The following is a 21,145-nucleotide window of genomic DNA, read 5'->3' as shown; positions in this document are numbered from 1 at the left end:
AACAAATGAGCCCGTGTCCAAAGTATATTTTTTTTCAAAATAGTGCAGCAGTTTTAGTTATAATATCCAAGCAGTGCTGTCGGATTTTGATATCCTCCCGCCATTGTCATTGCAGTAAATCTCACAACCAAAACTTTCAGCCAATGCCACGATCCAACAATGTGTGTTCTGTGTCTCTTCCCCATGCATGCACATCTACACAGACACACATCAGTCTCAAATATTATGCAGCAAGCCATATTTTATAATTGTATAAAATAATCGAGAAAAAAAGCACAAAAACGGCTGAGATGCCAAATTCAGCGGCAGCTGAGGTAACATGACGGCTCACAGACAGCAGCGCAATCTACCTGTCACTCAAGTGACCACGCCCTTAATTATGCAGAACTTTAAGGCTTAATATAATTTAAACGGATAAGTTATAAAAAAATTCACCCCCTCAGAGTTGTCATGAAGGGCAAAAATAGCAGTATAGACCAAAACCACAATTTGAACCAACTTGTAAACATGTTTTTTTCTGCTATAAACTTGGCCAATTTAACATGGGACTCTATGAGATTCTGCTCTCTTTTGGAGCCTGTCCCTAGCGGCCAGTCGATGAATCGCAGTTTAAGTTACTTCCGTATTGGCTTCACGAGAGAAAGGGGGAGGTTGCCGCTTGGTCTGATACTGCTCCATTGGGCTTTGATTATGGGGGCGTATTTCAACCGATCCAGGAAAGTCCTCAATTGGATAGACCTACAACCAATCAGAGCTACAGAGGAAGTGACGTATGTTGAGCGACACATAGTTGTCAACAGAACTCTTCTTAGCGACCATCGGGGCCAGCTGATAAATCAAACTTTTGCCGAATCCCGTAGGAAGGACGGCAAAGACATCTTTCCCATCGACAAATGCCTTGATCGCGGTCCTCTGTTCCTTTTTTAAAATTAATGCGCTGTCGATATCTTCTATAACGGACGCGATGGCAGAATCTACACATCTCAGTTCTTCAACAGCCATCATTGTTGTAAACTAATTGACCTTTCGCAAAGACCCGCCCCCCCTTAGTTACTGTTGCTTTGTCCGACAAGCCGTGGCGCTGTCACGCCACACAGAGTGGAAAATACATCGCGGAGCAAAGAGGAAACTGACAACACATCGACAGACGAGACAGAGCAGGTTACTTATGATATTAAACAAAGTCACAGCTTTCAAACTGTGTAGTTATTAAAAAATTCAAACAATAAAAACCGTTTTGTGGCTCTTTAATGGGTTGTGACCATGATCGTGACAGATTGCTGTAGTGCCTCAGCTCAAGAGGCTCGTGAACCGATCATCTCTTCCTACTAGTTCATTTATAGCATCAAATAAACATGAATGAACATGAGAATGAATGTTGTTTCAAACGCGGAAAGACGTCAATATGCACAATTTTTCAAGTTTAACTCCACCGAGGTTAATCTTCTAACTCCTGACTGCTTTGTCGGACAAAATGGCGGATGCGGCGTTCTGATTGGTTAGATCGCTTGTCAATCAAACTCCCCAAGCGCTCTTTGATGACGTGGCTGATTACGTTTCTGGTGATAATCTGTCAATCATCGCCCTGGCAATGTGATTGGTCCGAACAGTTTCTGTTCGGGCATAATTACTCCTCTACGGATCGAGTCCAGACCGAACTCCCCGACCTCAAAATGTTGTGGGCGGGGCTAAGTTCGGCTGGCATCCAGGCTAGCATGAAGGTCTTACGGGTGTGGAATGACATGTGAGTGAGTAATTAATGACTGAATTTTCATTTTTGGGTGAACTAACCCTTTAACCACTTTGAACCTTAACAGTAACCAAGATTCAGTTCTTTAAACCATGATTGTTCATTAATTTATGACACCGAATGCTGTAACTTATTGTAGTTGGGTTTTTTTTGTTTTGTTTTTTAATTTTAAAGGTTGAAGTAAACGGCTTAAACAATAAGTCAAAGAAATCAAAGACCTCATTGTACCTGCTCTGAGCCCATCATTGCATCAGTGACCACTGTGCCTTTTTTTTAAAGGTAAAACATGATTGTTCATTAATAAATGACACCTAATGCTGTAACTTTTTGCAAAGTGTTTTGTTTGTTTGTTGTTGTTTCTTGTTGTTTCATCAGTGACCACTGTGCCTTTTTTTTAAAGGTAAAACATGATTGTTCATTAATAAATGACACCTAATGCTGTAACTTATTGTAAAGTGTTTTGTTTGTTTGTTGTTGTTTCTTGTTTTTAAGGTTGAAGTAAATGGCTTAAACAAGAAGACCTCATTGTGCCTGTGATTTGTTCATTAAGTCATGACACCTAATGCTGTAACTTTTGTTACCCAAAATGAAATATGTTGAAATGGAAAAATTGTCTTAAACATTTGGGTTGATGTTTTATGTGCTTTTTTTTAATGGTAAAACATTAATATTCATTGTTAATTCATGACACCTAATGCTGTAACTTGTTACCAAATATGAAACATTTATTGGAATGGATTTTTTTTTTTTTTTTTTTTTTGGAGGGAGAGAGACCGGTGACCAACGTGAATGTGTGTGCATCTGTGTTGACAAATAAATTCATAAATACTTTCTCAAAAGTAGCTTAATGTCAGTTCATTTAAGCTTAGTTTAAGAAATAAGTTTCAGATTCAGATGTCCTTTTTTTATATAAGGAATAAAAGTTTCTTAATAGATTTTCATATATATTATTGAAAAATGGCAGGTTGAATACATAATTATGTTGTATTTTATAGTCAAGTGACCATATTAAATTATTAAACGATGCAAACAAAATTCAATTCTCCTTTAATGCAGCATTAAAAACACAATAGTGTCATCGTTCAGCTTAAGTCCAGTGTTTTTCACAGTCAATAACTAAAGTGCATAAATTATGGAGGAAACAGGTGGCATCACATTTCAGAATATTTCATTCATCTCCTGCTTGAAGATCGCAATATATCATGCCGACATATGACGATACTGACCACGGCACGGTAAGACAAATAATGTTAAATAAACCATGTATAAGTAGTACGATTCTGTAGCGATTTATCTTGCCGAAATTTTGCTTTGACATCTCGCGTGGTTCTGTGTGATTTGGACAACTTCAAGTTACGCCCCCTCAACAATTTACGCCCCTTTCTTGTTACACCCCCCTCTTGCAGTCCGCAGACAGATTCTATTGGGTAGTGGTGAGATATATCCAGCTGCAGAACCGCAGCGACAGAAGTTTCAGACCAGCAGCGCCAGACCAACAGCCACAGGCACCAAGAACAGGTCTCTGCAGGACAGTAATAGGAGTTAACAGATCAGTGGGCGAGGCCATAAACAAAGGGGCGTTTTTGAGAGCGATACCTGATTTGCCTACGTCAGAGAGTGGGTAGGGTTTAGGGGTGGGGTCGGGTGAAGGGGATCATTTTCACTGCATGATTTATAAACACCCACCAGTTTGAAAACACTCACAAATTCAGAAACGCCCACTTTTGTTCCGCAGAGACCTCGCCACAGGACTATAGCTGCATTCACGTCACCTCGTACTTACCGGAATCTTGAAATGACAACACGTGACGTTATATTCGGAGCTGTTCACGTCCTTTTGGTCCTTGGACTGGGAATTATGCGTTTCCATGGCACCACTATCAACGCCTAATAAATCAATCTACAGCGGTCAGGTGGTACAGTGGCCACGTGGTACATCTGGGAGCTTTCAGAAAACTCCCAGCTTACAAGCTGTAACTACGATCTCTACGAGGACGTGAACGCTTTTTACAAGCTAGAATCTCGTAACTACAGGAATTACAAGGCCGCGTGAACGCACCTTAAGATATAGAGTTAAAGGGATAGTTCCAAGCGGCAACCTCCCCCTTTCTCTCGTGAAGCCAATACGGAAGTAACAAACTGCGATTCATCGACTGGCCGCTAGGGACAGGCTCCAAAAGAGAGCAGAATCTCATAGAGTCTTCTTGTTTTCTATGTGAATATATTTCACAAAGTAATTTATTCCTGTGATGGCAAAGCTGAATTTTCAGCATCGTTACTCCAGTCTTCAGTGTCACATGATCCTTCAGAAATCATTCTAATATGCTGATTTGCTGCTCAATAAACATTTATGATTATTTTCAATGTAGAAAACAGTTGTGTACTTTTTTTTTCAGGATTCCTTGATGAATAGAAAGTTCAAAAGAACAGCATTTATCTGAAATACAAAGCTTCTGTAGCATTATACACTACCGTTCAAAAGTTTGGGGTCAGTAAGAATTTTTATTTTTATTTTTTTGAAAAGAAATTAAAGAAATGAATACTTTTATTCAGCAAGGATGCATTAAATCAATCAAAAGTGGCAGTAAATACATTTATAATGTTACAAAAGATTAGATTTCAGATAAACACTGTTCTTTTGAACTTTCTATTCATCAAATAATCCTGAAAAAAAATATTGTACACAAATATTTTGTACAATTGTACACATTAAATGTTTCTTGAGCAGCAGATCAGCATATTAGAATGATTTCTGAAGGATCATGTGACACTGAAGACTGGAGTAATGATGCTGAAAATTCAGCTTTGCCATCACAGGAATAAATTACTTTGTGAAATATATTCAAATAGAAAACAGTTATTTTAAATTGTAATAATATTTCACAATATTACTGTTTTTACTGTATTTTTAATTAAATAAATGTAGCCTTGGTGAGCAGACGAAACTTCTTTTAAAAACATTAAAAATCTTAGTGGTTCCAAACTTTTGGACTGTACTGTATATCATATTGTCAATAAACAAACAGTATACAACAAATAAAATAGTAATGAATAGAACATTTATAAAATAATATAAGTACAATAATATATCATAATAATATATTGATAATAGCATATAGTATAATAATACTATAATAGCAATAGAATATGTAGTATCATTTACATAATATAGACAATAATATAACATCATAACTATAATAGATTGATAATATTGGTATAATAATAATCGCAAATACAATGTAATATCAATTGCAGAATAATATAGACAATAATAAAAATAGTAAATTAAATAGTGACTAGTACAATAATAACATAGTATTGGTATAATAATAATAACAACAAAAGGCTATATATTTTCCATCAGTCTCTTGGAAATGGTGAGAACAGTCCACTGGCAGGCTCTCCTTAGCTTTTCTTGAGGCTTGTGTAGCCCTGGTTGCAATGGGCTAAAAAAGAAATTAAAATATAAACAAATCACCATTTAATGGCAAACTTTTAAATAATGTAGATGAGTCGGGAAACTTCCCTTCTAGCTACTTACCACTGTCTCCTCAACTCGTTGTCTTTGTGAAATCTTAAATGTGTGAAAAGCTAGCCCACTAACTAACCTTAAAGTAAGGGTTAGATTAACAAAATATCAGTCACCTAGCCATAACGAGTACTTGTCATAAAAGTCGGTTTTAATAAAATAGAGATGCATATTTAAACTTTAGTTTATAAAATAACATAAGCTAAAACTATATTAGAAATCATGTAAACTCACATCTCAACTTTCACAGCTAATTAGTGACATCGCTAGCTATTTTAGTCTAACTGACTCCGGTGGCCAACTACTATCAATTATATAATGACCAAATACAACCAGAAACAAATGTTCAGTCTTACCTGTGAAAGGTTATTCCCCGAGACCGGTTTTCAATTGTGCAGCGATTTGTATACAGCCCCAAGTAGCACACGAAGCAGGCATTTTTCTCAATTCCAGTTATGAGCGTAATGCGAACGTTGCCCCGCACAACATGGCGGCGCCGTTGACGTACGGTCCAGCAGCCAATGGGGCGTCTAGTGTTTATTATATGTCTATGGTCAAAACTGCTGTTCAGAACTCTATGGGTGACGTCATGGACGCTACGTCCATATTTTTTTACAGTCTATGGATAGTTCACACAAAAATGAAAATTATCCCATTATTTACTCACCCTTAAGCCATCCTAGGTGTATGAGTATCTTTTATCACACTAACACAATCGGAGTTATATTAAAAAATATCATTGCTCTTCCAAGCTTTATAATACAGCACGTAATGTTCATTTATTAAATATGAGCTATTTTCACATGGATTAAAGTTACCATTCGTTTGCTTAAGATGTGATGTACAATGAGCAGTTTTTTTTTTTTTTAATGATTATGTTAATGGATAATACAAACACAGTTTTGTTGTTAGTTTATAATGCATGAACTGGCCTAATTAAACTAGGAAGAACAAATACTTTTAACTTTTTTTATTTTGAAAATATTTGACTGTATTGTAGCTAATATTATTTTCTTAATGTTCATGTTGTTACAAATAGTAGCTACTGACACAGTCTGGGCATTTAATGTCAAATATACTGTATTGAATCAATACAATGCCTTGAACAAGTGAAACATGCATTTAAGCCAATAAGACATTTGACAACAGAACAAGCATGACGGAGAAAATGGTGAGTTGTCTAATCTGTAATATTTCTGTCATAATGTGGTGAACTAATTTATATATGAAGTGTTTATCTTCTAAAAAAAATATTTTTATCTGTGCATGTCTTAATTTATCACTGAAGCTTGAATTTGTTGACTTTAATTTCTTTATTATTAAATAATATAAATTGTGAGTGATCATAATATTTAGCTATGTATTTTAAATGTACTATTGGTTTTCATACAGAGAAATTCATGTTTCACTTTGTTCAAGGCTTTGTGTTATATGTTTATTTTGAATTACATATGGTTAAGTACAGTATATTTGACATTAAATAGGCTACGGTTTCACAGATAGGGCTTAGACTAGGCTAGGATTAGACCTTAGTTCAATTAGAACATTTAAGCAGCTTTTATATACGTACCCTAGAAAAAAACATTACTGGTGTGCATCTTAAGACAAAACAATGCCACTGACATATTTTGGGATGTGTCAGTACAAGTTTCTTTCAGGTAAAACAGCGCAAACATGCATTTTAGTCTGGGACTAGCTTAAGCCTTGTCTGTGAAACCAGGGGATTTTCTATTGTAAAATCCAGTACACGGCTGTAGTAAGCCGTCTCAAACACTCAAACACACCACTAGATGACCAGTAGATGACAGCAGAGTATCACTCATTAGCTCATTTGCCATTTTCACTCCCTAACAGTTCTCTACATTTTAGTTGAGTTTAGTTCTTTTAGTTGTATAACCACTATCCACCTTATTACAACACCCCATGACGCTTTGAGCTAATTATGGGTGTAACTTCCGTTAAGCGCTCTATTAACGCAATAATATGTTTTTTTTAAAACTGGGTACAATGAGATGACATTTGTTCTACTCACCCTTCATCCATCGAACATTAAAAGGACATTTAAAAGTGTAAAAGCATCAACAAGGTACTTTCAACAGACCATGAATAACCCCAAAAGCATGATTCTTTCCACAGCAGTAATGGACGGGTATCACTGTTGTAATATATAATTATCTGTATTATGTAACATATGTTACCTTGATCAAAAATGTTAATTTACTTCAGCACTGTGTGATACTATTTTAAAGTGATTTGTCATTTTGACAGATAATAAATTGTATTTACCTGTGAAAACAAAAAAAGGGGGAATAAAGAGAAAATAATCCTGAGGAAAAAATGACAGCAACTGAAAAGAGCTCTTGCCATAAATATTCTTATTATAATATGCCACGTTAAAATACCAAGTGTTACATTATTCTTGTGATATCAGAAAATAAAACATGAAGGAATAATGACAGTTCATGCAGTCAAACTGACAGATATGCTTTAGGGCAACCTAATGATTTGAAATGATTCTTTTCAGTCTTTTTGAATGGAAGTTCCCCAAACCGGAAGTGCCACCCATAATTCAAACATAGTAGGCTCGTCAGGAATAAGGTGGATACATTATAAAATCACTGTTATAACATTTAAAGCTACAGTCCGTAAATTTTGCCTCTTTGTCGCCATTTTTGTTTGAAACCAGCTACTCAGTTATTTGCAGAATTATCATTTACGGGGGTTATGCATCAGCATGGCTCCTCAGCGCAGATGAATCTAATGTTTGCTATCAGTAACCACATCGGTGTGGATACTGTACTCCGGAATCCCAGATTCTATCTTGGAAGTATGACCAAAATAATATTTTTCACCTGAACAACTAAGTAACATGACTGCCACTTTTGTTCTGACCAACTGAGAAAAAGAGACATTATTTATTACATTACAATAAATCATGCTGCCAGTAGTGATTAAATCTAATGTTCGCTTAGAAGGGAAAGACTGTCTCCAAACAGAGGTTGGCCCACTGGATAGTGGATGCTATAGCCTTGGCATATCAGGCACAAGGCGTGTATCCCTTTGGAGTATGAGCACACTCCACGAGGAGTGTCTTATCGTCCTTGGCATTAGGGTGACACCTAATACCTTTGCGAGCTAGTTTCATCCCTTGTGTTTTTCAGGTACAAAAAGGTAAAACTGTGGGCAACTGGCTAGGTGTACAGCTTGCACACAGTGCCTTTCCCCTTCCTGAGGTGATAATGTGAGCTTTTTTGTCTGAGGTCCCTAGAATAGTGAAGTTAAAGTAATGAAAGTTATTTCTCAGCACCCTTTGGCAGTTGAATTTTGTGAAGGAATTTGACGCCAGGCCAAGTACTCATGATGCATGCCCCATCAGGTCAGCCCATATGGGGTTAGGTGTGATTCCTTGATAGTAATCCAATATGATGTGTTGTCCACGATATGGGGTCCCTAGGGGTCTAGTATCAGCATTTCAACACCACGTCGAAGTGAGTGACAGAGAGGAAACGTTTCGGTTACTATTGTAACCATTCCCTGTTGGAGGGAACGAAACATGGTGTCCTTCCTGCAACAATGCTGAACTACCCGCAAATGAAATGGCCGGGACATACTCTTGGCTTGAACGAGTGTGGCTCACTGTCTCCTTTATACCCATATGTCCGGGGGAGTGGCACATGCAAATTCCACTTGCCAATTTTCATTTGCCAATTGGCCTTTTCTGAAGTATCAGAGGTATTTAGGGCCCCCAAGTGCCACCCCTGGTGTCAGCATTTCGAAAAATGTCTCGTTCCCTCCATTAGGAAATGGAGATTACAGTAGTAACCGAGACGTTCTACAGTGTAAGGAAATTTCGGGGTGGTGCTGTGTTGATTGATTATTGATTGATTAATAATGACACGATCATGTCACAGAGAATTCTGTGTCGAATAAAATGGGTCAAGTGCCTTGCACTGTTTATCACTAGATAGGGCACGAGTGTGTGAGAGGTATCTCACATACTGATATCTCATAAATGTGAGATCTCACATGTAAGTTCACATACTGATATGAAGATGTGCAAAATTTGACCATGGCTTTTTCTTTGTGACTTCAAATTTACTGATATGCATGTGTGAGCCATCCATGCAAAAGCAGATTGTGGTGTACTGTACACTGTAAAAAATATTGCCTTGGTTTTACTAAAAAAATTTGAGGCAACTATTTGCATCAAACTTCTAAGTATTTTGAACTCATCTAATTTGTGTTTAACCAATTGGCTTTTACATGTCTTCAACATGCAACCTTGAGTAATTTCTACTCAATTTTCCTCATAAAAATAATTCAAATAATTTGTGTAGCAGTATCATAATTCAACTGAGTATATACCAAAATACCTATAAGAACAGTAAAAAGTCTTCAATTAATCTTGTACAAGTTTTAAGTCACTATAGGTAATGAGTAGTGAGCTGAAATAAACCTTATTACAACTTTACTGCTAACAATTACTCATTGAGTAATAGTTTCACATGACAAGCTATGTTAACTCCCAACATGACAAAAACTTTTCTAAATCCCACCTTAATAGAACATTAAACAATAATAACAAGTCTTCTACTTATTTATCTTGCTTAAAAACACATGAAGATAAACAAATGAAACATTTTCTCTTCGAATTTAATCCGATGCAAAGTATTCTGGGAACTAGAAATCCCCCAGTAAGTAGATTATACACAATAAAATTAAGTAAATGTTCATTTAAATATAATAGGCCTATTGAACAAGCAGCAAACATCCTCATTTTGAGTGAGTGCTTTCATTTCAGTAGCAAAACAAAAAAACAAAAAAAAAATACATGACTTTCCAAACAATGAAATAAATACAGACAAGATTACAGCATTGCGAGGAGCATCGCAACGCATAAAAAGCAAGAAACCATTAATGGGTAATGCATGTGGTTGCGAAGGATTTGTAAAGTTTCCATTAATGCGTCGCAGTGTATAGATGTCTATGGACTGCTTCAAGCTGTTGCGGTGCAGCGCGAAACAACAACGGTCACGGCTGTTGTTGACAACACTGTTAAAGGAACACTCCCCTTTTTTTGAAAATAGGCTCATTTTCCAACTCCCCTAGAGTTAAAGGTGCTAAAGAGGATGTTTTGTTTTGTACATTTTTGCAATATTACTTGAAACTGTCTTTACTAACTGATAAAAGACTATTTATTAGGTGCACTGAAAGGAATAATATTAATATACATCATCTGTGCACGAGGTAGGGCCTTAAAAACATCAGATGGCCCTCTGGCTTGTCAATCACTGCCGTGACATTCCTTGTGAGAGACGTGCGCGGATTGGCCCTCTGGCTTGTCAATCACTGCCATGACGTTCCTTGTGAGAGACGAGCGCGGCTGCGCGCTCCAGTAACTTTCCACACTCCACAGGCGCCGCATGCGATGTTTTTGTCCGGAGACAGGAGTAACAACTGCAGATTATGAGTTACCTGCGGTGAGTCCAACATAATGAATCCACTAACACGATACAGCGAAATGAAATGGTAAACACTCATGTTCCAATACTCGTGCACAAATTTTGGGAGGCGTTCCCTCGAAAGGAAGAGGGGTTGTTCTTACGCATGCGCTCATTTCAAAAACTCAGTAACAGTCTTTGGTTTCTCAGTCGACGAAAAGATCCTCTTTATCACCTTTAAACAGTTGAGTTTTACCGTTTTCGAATCCATTCAGCCGATCTCCGGGTCTGGCGGTACCACTTTTAGCATAGCTTAGCATAGTTCATTGAATCTGATTAGACCGTTAGCATCTCGCTCAAAAATGACCAAAGAGTTTCAATATTTTTCCTATTCAAAACTTGACTCTTCTGTAGTTACATCGTGAACTAAGGCCGACGGAAAATGAAAAGCTGTGATTTTATAGGCTGATATGGCTAGAAACTATACTCTCATTCCAGCGTAATAATCAAGGAACTTTGCTGCCCTACCATGGGTGCAGCTCGGCCTAGAAAATCGCAGCTTTTCATTTTCCTTAGTACATGATGTAACTACAGAAGAGTCAAGTTTTAAATAGGAAAAATTTTGAAACTCTTTGGTCATTTTTGAGCAAGATGCTAAAGGCCCCGGTATACTTCAAACAAAGTTCTTTTTCGTTCTTTGTTTAGGGGTAACGCCTGTTTCACACATAATCCATCTGCAGTGCGTGTGCGGTCCGTATGCAGTGCGTATGTGTTGCTGAAGCAGGAAGCAGCCATTGTGCTTTCACACAGCACACGTTTGCAGTGCGTAATGTTATATTCATTACGCTTATATATTGACAGTTGCTGGAGTAGTTTAGTACACGTAAACATGACACAAAGATTTGAAAACTTACTGTCGACACCAACAGCCGACGAAACTGCTTCCCATGCCTTTTCCTTCGCATTCAAATCTTTGTACAATAAATTCTGCGGGTCATACAGAATTTTATGTTTTTCCACCTCATCGATGAGACGAGTCTCATCCATGTCACCTTGTTTTTGAATAGGTTGGTTTAGGTCTGCCTGTCACGTCATTGCCTGCTGGGATGCGAGTTTCCCTCCAACGATGGGGAAAAACATATCTTGATCGCATTATGCAAGTAAACACTGTTCATTTTTTTAAAATAAAATAATTGTTTTGAAATGATACAACTGAACTGTGAAATTGAAATGTTTCCTTTTGGCATGAATATAGCTTGTTGCTGGCATGGCGTTAAATCTTTAAAAAAAAAAAAAATTCTTTATGTAATGTACTAAATGTACAAAGTACTTTAAATGTGCATAATTTCCTTTTTTTTTTACAATTTCAGGTCAATCCATGTTCATTTTGCCACTTGCAGCACAGCAAAAATAGACTCGGTACGTAAACGATCGCTGCACTGCTGCAGACGCACCGCTCCTGGAACGCAATGACGGACCGCAACCGCGTGCAGCGTGAACGCTCTAATCCGTTAACATGGGTGCGTAAAAAAATACGCAACGCATACGCACTGCAGACGGATTATGTGTGAAACAGGCGTAAACCGAAGTTCGAAATGCGTGACCAGCGATATACTGTAAACGAACATCTGACACCACCCACACTGCTGAGATCGACGTTTAGATGAATAGGTAAATATGTGCCGTGCACTTTCTTCTCAGTAACAAAATAAACACAACAAAAATGAGAAAACAGCAAGCAATTATTATAGAAAGCATAAGAAATGCAAGTTGCCCTTTCCTTGGTTTGTGCTATGCTATGTTAGCACGAGCTCTGCAAATTAGCCCTCTAGTCACGTCACGTCTTCATATAGCACTTTATTTAATAGATTGCTTAAAATCAAGCAGCTTTACAGTATCAAACATGAAAAATAGTGTTAGTGCCTCATTTTATCAGAAGCACAACTTCATTTTGTACTATAAAGCGGCTATCCAGTGTATTCATGTTTTCACCCGCAAAAATCTTACTTCGACGAACTCAAACACACCAAATGAGTCAGAGACGCGTCCCACGTGAGTGAAGGCTGAGCCTCAGCGCACACCTCCTATTACGTTATCATTACTGACCAATGGTAGTACGAAGGTGTTTTGCAGCTGGAGTGAACTTTTCCTGAAAGTTCAAGCCGTTTTGAACTTCCAAAAAGAACACAAAACGAACTTTGTTTTGGCCTGATTTTGTTCGAAATGATGTCACATCAGTTCATTCTTCGATTTCGTTTAACGGTCTAATCAGATTCAATGAACTATGCTAAGCTATGGTAAAAGTGGTACCGCCAGACCCGGAGATCAGCTGAATGGATTAAAAAATGGTAAAACTCAACTGTTTAACTCTAGGGGAGTTGGAAAATGAGCCTATTTTCAAAAAAAGTGGAGTGTTCTTTTTTTTTTTTTAAATTGTCTTAAAATATGAAATATGAGAAAATTGCTAGATTTATGTTGCAATATATATTAAAAAAAATAAATAAATACGTTGTCATGTGAAAAGGGTTCATTGCGTCAGCCAAATCCAGCAGTAAATATTTAAGTAAATGTTACTTAAATAATATGTTGGAAATGCATGTGTTTACAAAGCCTTGTCTAGATTACTCAAGATAAGACGTGCAATATATAATTATACAAAATATGTTTTTGCTACAAATCCAAATTAAGTGAGCTACTCAAGTTATCCAAGTAAATTAACAAATATTTATTTGAAAAAAAAAAAAAATTATATTACACTTACAGCCTCAATGATTCATTTTTATCAGTGTAGATACATCTGTTATACACAGGCCTGATGTCTTTAACTGGGGATCCCAGAAAATTTGAAATAAAAATAGAACAAAATCAGTTCAAAATTCATCATACATACACATTGTAAAGAAACAATGTGTGTCAGTATATTCAGTCTGTGCGTATATTCCATCCTAAAGTGACAGCTGCCTAATATTCTTGCTGTTTTCTGTGTCATTAAAGGGTTAGTTCACCCAAAAATCAAGCTTCAGAGCGTTATGAATCTTTTGTGTCAAATCAGCGGTTCGGAGCGCCAAAGTAACATGATTTCATCGGCCATCACTATATAAGTCATTATATTGGGGTTTTTTTCGTGCACCAAAAATATTCTCGTCACTTTATAATATTAATATTGAACCACTGTACTCACATGAACTGATTTAAATATGTTTTTAGTACATTAATGGATCTTGAGAGAGGAAATGTCATTGCTGGCTATGCAGGCCTCACTGAGCCATCGGATTTCAACATTTTCAACAAAAATATCTTAATTTGTGTTCCGAAGATGAACGCAGGTCTTATGGGTGTGGAATGACATGAGGGTGAGTAATAAATGACATTATTTTCATTTCAAGAAATAACCCTTTCATGTTAATAAAAAAAAGAGAAAAAGAACGAGCAAGAGCGCGCATGCGAGACAGAGACTGTGTTTCAAACCTTGTAGCGTGCGCACGGCAGAGAGGGAGAGGGAGCGAGAGACCTCGAGTGTGTGTGCTAGTGTGCGTGTGTGCGAAGTGCATGTAAGACAGAGAGCATCCTGATTGGCCTGTTTCGGCAAATCAACCAATCAATTGTCAGTGTGGGTGGGCTTTTATCTCTTCTCCCGAACCAAATTAATCAGTTATGTCTATCTAGAAACAGGAGCACCATGGCAGGGGGAGAGTGCCACAAAAAAAAAAAGTATAAGACACATTTTACGGCAGACTACACGAAAGTGTACCCCGTCTTATTAGTGTCAAACATAATGACAGTCTTGTTCGCTGCACTATTTGTAACAGCGACTTCAGCATTGCCCATGGCGGGTTAAATGATTGCAAAAGGCATGTTGAGGTGAGTTGACAAGTTTCATTTCATGTGCATATTATTCAGGCTAGTTGCCAAGGCTACATGAAAACAACAAACTCCTTAGACCTGTTTAAAGTTACAATGAAAAATAAATAAAAGCAGTTTACATAAATCGTATAAGCAGCTTTTATAAATAGTAAAAGTAATCTACATATTTAAACATAATTAACGAATAATTGCATAGGTCTAGAGCTTATAGAAATAATATTTTATGCTTTTATATCTTTTAGGGACCACAACAGGCCTAGGCCTCCATGTAGGCTACATTTGGCGTGTATGTAAATAGTTACTTCATTGTTCTGTTATATTCAGCTGTATTTCAGTATACAAGTAAAGTCATGTTCTGTGGTGAAATGTCATTTCCTTGCCCTCCTTCCTCTTTTTTTTTTTTTTTTTTTGGGATACTCCCTGAAATGGCTTTTTGCAGGTTGGGATGTCTGCTTATCACACATGTGAAGTTTGGGGCAGATCGGACACTATATGGCTGAGTTACAACAGCTTCCTCTTTCATGATGAAACATCAGACTTTGTCAGTCCGCCACAGACACGCCCTTCAGTGAAAACTCAAGATCTTCACAATTTAACATTGCTGAGGCCTTAAGATTAGACTGACCAAATATATTTTTGGTTAAATTTCTACAAGGAGTTAATCACAGTGTAAAACATGTCATTTCCTGTTGCCAGCAGGTGGTGCTATGACTGTAAATGAATATTGGCATATAGATGTCTTCAGGCCAGGAAGTTTTGGAAGTTTTAGGGCAGATCGGACACTGCATGCCTGAGTTACAACAACTTCCTGTTTCATGGTGAAACATCGGACTTTGTTAGGCCGCGCCCTTCAGTGAAAACTCAAGATCAACGCAATTTAACGTCGCCAAGGCCTTTAGATTAGACTGACCAAATATGACGTTTTTCTGATTAAAGCTCTAGGAGGAGTTTGTTAAAGTACGACGTCTGGAAATAGCAAAAACTGCACAAATTTTGCAGAGAAATATTCAAAATATCCCACTTCCTGTTGGGTTTATAGATTTTGCACCCAGGGACTTTTTTGTAGGTATTGGGCTGTTATATCTGTCTTCCGAATTTCATACCTGTACGTGAAACGTAGCGTGAAAGGCGCTTAATTGAAATTTTGTAGGTGGCACTATAGAGCCAATTTTCACCACTTCTGACGTGTGAGCAAAGTTTCATGAGTTTTCGAGCATGTTTAGGCCCTCAAAAATGCAATTCATTTCAGAGAAGAAGAAGAATTGACTGAGCAATTACAATAGGGTCCTTGCACCACTGGTGCTCAGGCCCTAAAAAAACATAATTATCATCATGTACCATGTTTGAGAGAAAAGAAGATAGTGAGGAGAGCAAAGTGTGAGTACCAAGCAACATCTCCAGGTTCTCTCCTTGAGAACCAGACCAAAAAAGTTATGTGCACTTTGTGGCTTCCATCGTGGACCTCTCACTTCTTTACTGAAGATTCACACACAGATTTCATTTTACATGTAACAGTGCCCTCTTCCGACAGATACCGGTAACAACCACAGTAATCCCAATACATGACAATCAACTGTTTTCAAAGCTAACATCATGTGAACATCATGTTGGGTGACACCTAATAGACTGGAATTCACTGAAGTCAGAAGTTGGAGATTGCAAGTCATATATTCCCACTTCTGCAGTGGTGTAAAGTATTTGAAGAAATGTGATTAGTTACTCTACTTAAGTGTCTTTTTGGCTGCTTGATAGTTTTACTTAGTATCAAAGATATTAGCAACGTTTACTCTTTACTTGAATACATTTTTGTAAAAGAATATGTACATTTTACTCCAATACATTTGTGATGAGTAATGCAATTTTATTTGTCTGTTATATTGAAGAGACCTTTGTAAAGTATATTGGTTTACTTTTCCCCTTTTTGAGCACTTCAGCTTAAGGCACCCACAAACTACAAGATAATTGGGCTGCTTTTGGGTCCATTTCTTCCCTTCCAACAATCATAGGTAAAGTTAAGATTATCTTGATGGTTCTACAGACTTATGAGATTTTCCTGTGGTGTGATGTGTGTTAAGAGTGATTGAAAGTGCTTGGAAGAACATCGTGCTGCACAGATCTCAAGTTGAAATATCCAATATGTTGAATATTTACGATCAGAAATCCTGTTGTGTGGGGGGAACCTCAAGGACAAATGCGCATGCATTCTGTAGATTGTCATGTGGAATGAAACGATAACCAAACAGAAAGCAAGCTGACGGATGTAAAACAATCTCCACTACACTTTTTCCCCCACAAATATTCTGTAAAAAGTAGTCCAAACACTATTATCACCATTCCCGTTGTCCACCATGTTTCTTTACACTAAAGTCACGTTTGACCGTGAGAGATTTTGCAAGATTTCCCGTGTTCACAGTCAGGACTCTGGTTCTTTGTGAATGTAATCTGTTAGTGTGTGGTTCAGGGGCATGCACAAACATTTTGAGGGGCAGTGGCCCAAACCAAGGAAAGGGCAACTGGTTTCTGTGACACAGAAAATAAGTTCAGGACTTCCGGTTTCATTATGAGTGGGTAGCACGCGTTCTACAATAGTTCCGCACTAAATCCAGTAGAATTCGTTCAGAACATCTTTAATAACCACTTATTGTTAGGAAAGGAACAAAGTTTTGAGTTATAATTAATTTATCCGTATTGAAAATTTGGTATATTCATAGTTAAACATGCCAGCCAAGCATCGTAAACCAGCATCTATAAGAGGAGAGCTCACTGTGTTCCAACAGGAGGCCAGCTCTGCGATTTCAGCTGTTAAAATCACCATGGATGAGCCTGCTTCAAAACTGGCTGGCTTGGAAGCTAACGCTTCAACCTCTTCGGATACGGTAGCCAAGCTTGAACAAGAAATGGGCCGTTTAAAGTAGGTGGTCGAGCAGCTTTCGGATAAATGCATGGACCTTGAAGGACATAGGAGACAAAATATTCGTATACTACACATCAAGGAAGGGGCTGAGTCTGGAATGAAACCAAGGGATTTTATCGCGCAACTTTTGATGGAGACATTATCGCTAGATAATCTGCCGCTTGTTGATCGCGCACATCAGGCACTGCGAAATCGTCCCGGAGATGATGAACCACCGCAAGCTTTCATTATTCGGCTACACTACACCCATGACATGGAAGAAATCCTGCAGAAGGCGGCCAAGATGCAGCAAGTCACTTTCAGGGGGCAAAGAATTAACATCTTCCCAGATTACCCTCCAGCCGCGCACTTTTCAAACGAGTAAGGGAGTTGCTAAAAGACAAACCTGGTGTCAAGTACGGTCTACAGTATCCAGCAAAGTTAAGGGTTTCTTACAATGGCAAAGAACATTATTTCATGGATCCAGACAAGGCCGTTAAGTTTGCAGAAAAATGCTTCGGATCAGAGTGACAGTTCTAAAGATGTCACGTAATTGAGATAAGTATGAACAATATATCACTCGTTGAATGTAATTATTTTGTTTTGATACGTAGGAAGTTTTATAACCACAACCCATTCTGTAACTGTTCCTTCCTTTTATTTTCTACATGCTTCAAATGAAATTCTCTACTGTGGAGCTGTTAATTTAGTGTTTGAAGGTCAACAAATAAGATATTGTTTTTTTGTTTTGTTTTTCTTTATAATAATAATTTGCTTGCTATATTATACTTTTGTTCTTTTGATATAAACAACTGCTTCAAAGAATTCTATTCAGCTTTATACTCCTCTGACCCTTGCATTGACTTCCAAGTTATGGATAAATTTCTAAATAAATGTAATCTTCCCTCTCCTCAAGATGAGCGTGATTCCCTTAATAAGGATATATCTTTAGAAGAGTTAAAAAGTTCAGTAAATTCCTTAAAGAACTGTAAAACTCCAGGTCCAGATGCCTTGCCTTCTGAACTTTATAAAAAATTTAATCAAATTCTTTCCCCCTACCTGCTTAGAACTTTTTGACGAGGCATTAGTCACTGGGCTACCATTGACATTCAATGAATCAATCATAACTGTTATTCCCAAAAAGGTAAAAATACAGAAGAGGTGGAAGGGTACAGACCGATCTCTCTCCTTAATGTAGATCAGAAGATACTATCAAAGATACTCGCAAATAGACTTGGTAGATTAATTAGTGGTCTAATTCATCCTGATCAGAATTGATTTATTCCAGGCAGGAATGTCTCTCAAAACACTAGGCGTCTTTTTAATATAATGCACCACTCCAAAGCTATTCAAGACAATCTGGTAATAATCTCTCTCGATGCCAAAAAAGCATTAGATTGAGTGGAGTGGCAATATGTTTTCGCAGTGCCAAATAAATTTGACGTGGGTGATAAATTTATAGATTGGATTAAGATTTTGTATAAAAGTCCTACAGCTCAGGTAATAACCAATAATACCTTGTCTGGTTCCTTTAATCTCAAGAGAGGGACTAGGCAAGGTTGCCAACTTTCTCCTCTCTTATTTGCTTTCACAGTAGAGCCCCTTGCTCAGTCTATTTGTTCTGACCCTTCTATTCATGGCTTTAACACTTTAAATGCAGAAAATAAAATATCTTTATGTGCAGACGACATCCTGCTATATATTACCAAACCACATGTGAGTCTTCCAGTTATTATGAACACTATTAATGTTTTTGGGACGTTTTCAGGGTTTAAAGTTAATTTAAATAAAAGTGAGCTAATACCCATTGGACTAAAAGATACAGTCTTCTCTGTTTAAAGTTTTTATGGACAAATTTGCATATCTTGGAATTGTAGTTACTCATAAACATTCTAATATAAATAAAGGCTAACTTTACCCCTTTCATTTCCAAACTGCAAGGTAATATACAATTTTGGAGAGCACTCTCTTTATTCGGCAGAATAAATGCAATTAAAATTATATTCTTACCACAGATACTGTATCTATTCCATAATATTCCTATCTTTCTACCTAAATAATTTAAGAAATTAGATTTGATTATTCTTCCGTTCTTATGGGGATATAAAAATCACAGAGTTAAGAAGGCACACCTTTGTAATCCTAAACGAGAGGGAGGTCTGGCACTCCCAGACTTTCGTCTTTATTACCGGGCTTCTTACATCAGACATTTCATTGTGGTTGGATGATCATAGCACCCCTACAAATTGGCTCCAAATAGTTTGTGATCAGTGTTATCCCTACAATCCAGGAGCGGTGATTCTTTCCCCTGTAACTTTAGACCACTCAACCTTCAATAATAGTATCGTAACTCGGAATATACTGCGTATCTGGAAACAGATAAAAGCACATTTCAAGATAAAGTCCCTTTCATTTTTAACTCCCATTGCTAAGAAGCCATCATTTAAACCATCAATGTTGGACAGCACCTTTATGCAATGGAAAGAAAAGGGTCTATGAACTATTGGGGACCTTTTCGACCACATGACCAAGGTTCTGGCATCCTTTAGTCAGCTGCAACAGAAATTTAAACTTCCCCAAAAATATATTTTTTTAGATTTCTACAGATTAGGAATTATGTACATGCTCATATACCTTCATCAGATAATACTTCACCCTAAATTATTGATAAGTGTCTTGATCAATGTAAAGGAAGTAAAAAAAAGCATTATCGATAATTTATGATCTGCTGCAATCTTTTAATTCCCCCTCTACTAGATTTCTTAAGGAAGAATAGGAGAAAGAACTCGGATTGGAAATTTCTGAGGAAATATGGCAAAAGAGTTTAAAGGATATTAATGAACATTCTATCAATTCTAGACACTGCCTTATTCAGTTTAAGGTCATTCACAGACTACATTATTTAAAAAAGAAACAGCACAGAATTTTCCCAAAAGTCTCACCTCTTTGTGACAAATGTAATTCAGCAGATGCAGATTTGTCCCATAGTTTTATTTTTTGCTCAAGAATACAGAGTTATTGGAATAGAATTTTTTTTGCTTTCAGAAATGTTTAGGGTACAAATGCAGTCTGACCCAGCATTGATCATTCTGGGCCTTTCTGAACATGGGCATCCATTATCAGGAGGACAACACAAATTGCTCGCATACAGTTTAACTACAGCTAAGAAATTACTACTATTGTTCTGGAAGAAGGAGGTACCTACAGTCAAGTTATGGCTTGGAGAGATGACTTCCACTCTACATTTGAAAAAAAAAATGCTACTGTTTGAATGGCAAAATTGAGCAGTTTGACAAAATCTGGCACTCTTTTCTCTGTTATCTTGATGGAAACCCTATTGACTAATGCATCATTTATTATTGTAATATTTTAATATTTTTTCACCATATTTCACAATTTAATGTAAACAGGTCTGGTAAGGGATGATTGGTGGTGTTTTTTTGTTGTTGTTCTTGTTTTTTCCTCTGTCTTTTGTCTATTTTGACTTGAATTATTGTATTTTAGGTAAAAGAGTCTGTAAGATTGCAATCCTTTAAAATCTGTCTTTTAATAAAACTTATTTGATAAAAAAAGAAAACAAGGTCAATAAACATCGGAAAAGGAGCAAAACACTGCCAACAAAACAAACTTAGTTTCTGCAGATTCACCATAGACTGGAATGAAACCTA

This window comes from Megalobrama amblycephala, unplaced genomic scaffold (assembly GCF_018812025.1).
Source record: "Megalobrama amblycephala isolate DHTTF-2021 unplaced genomic scaffold, ASM1881202v1 scaffold201, whole genome shotgun sequence".
NCBI classification, from domain to species: domain Eukaryota; kingdom Metazoa; phylum Chordata; class Actinopteri; order Cypriniformes; family Xenocyprididae; genus Megalobrama; species Megalobrama amblycephala.
Note: the sequence above shows the minus strand (reverse complement) of the source record.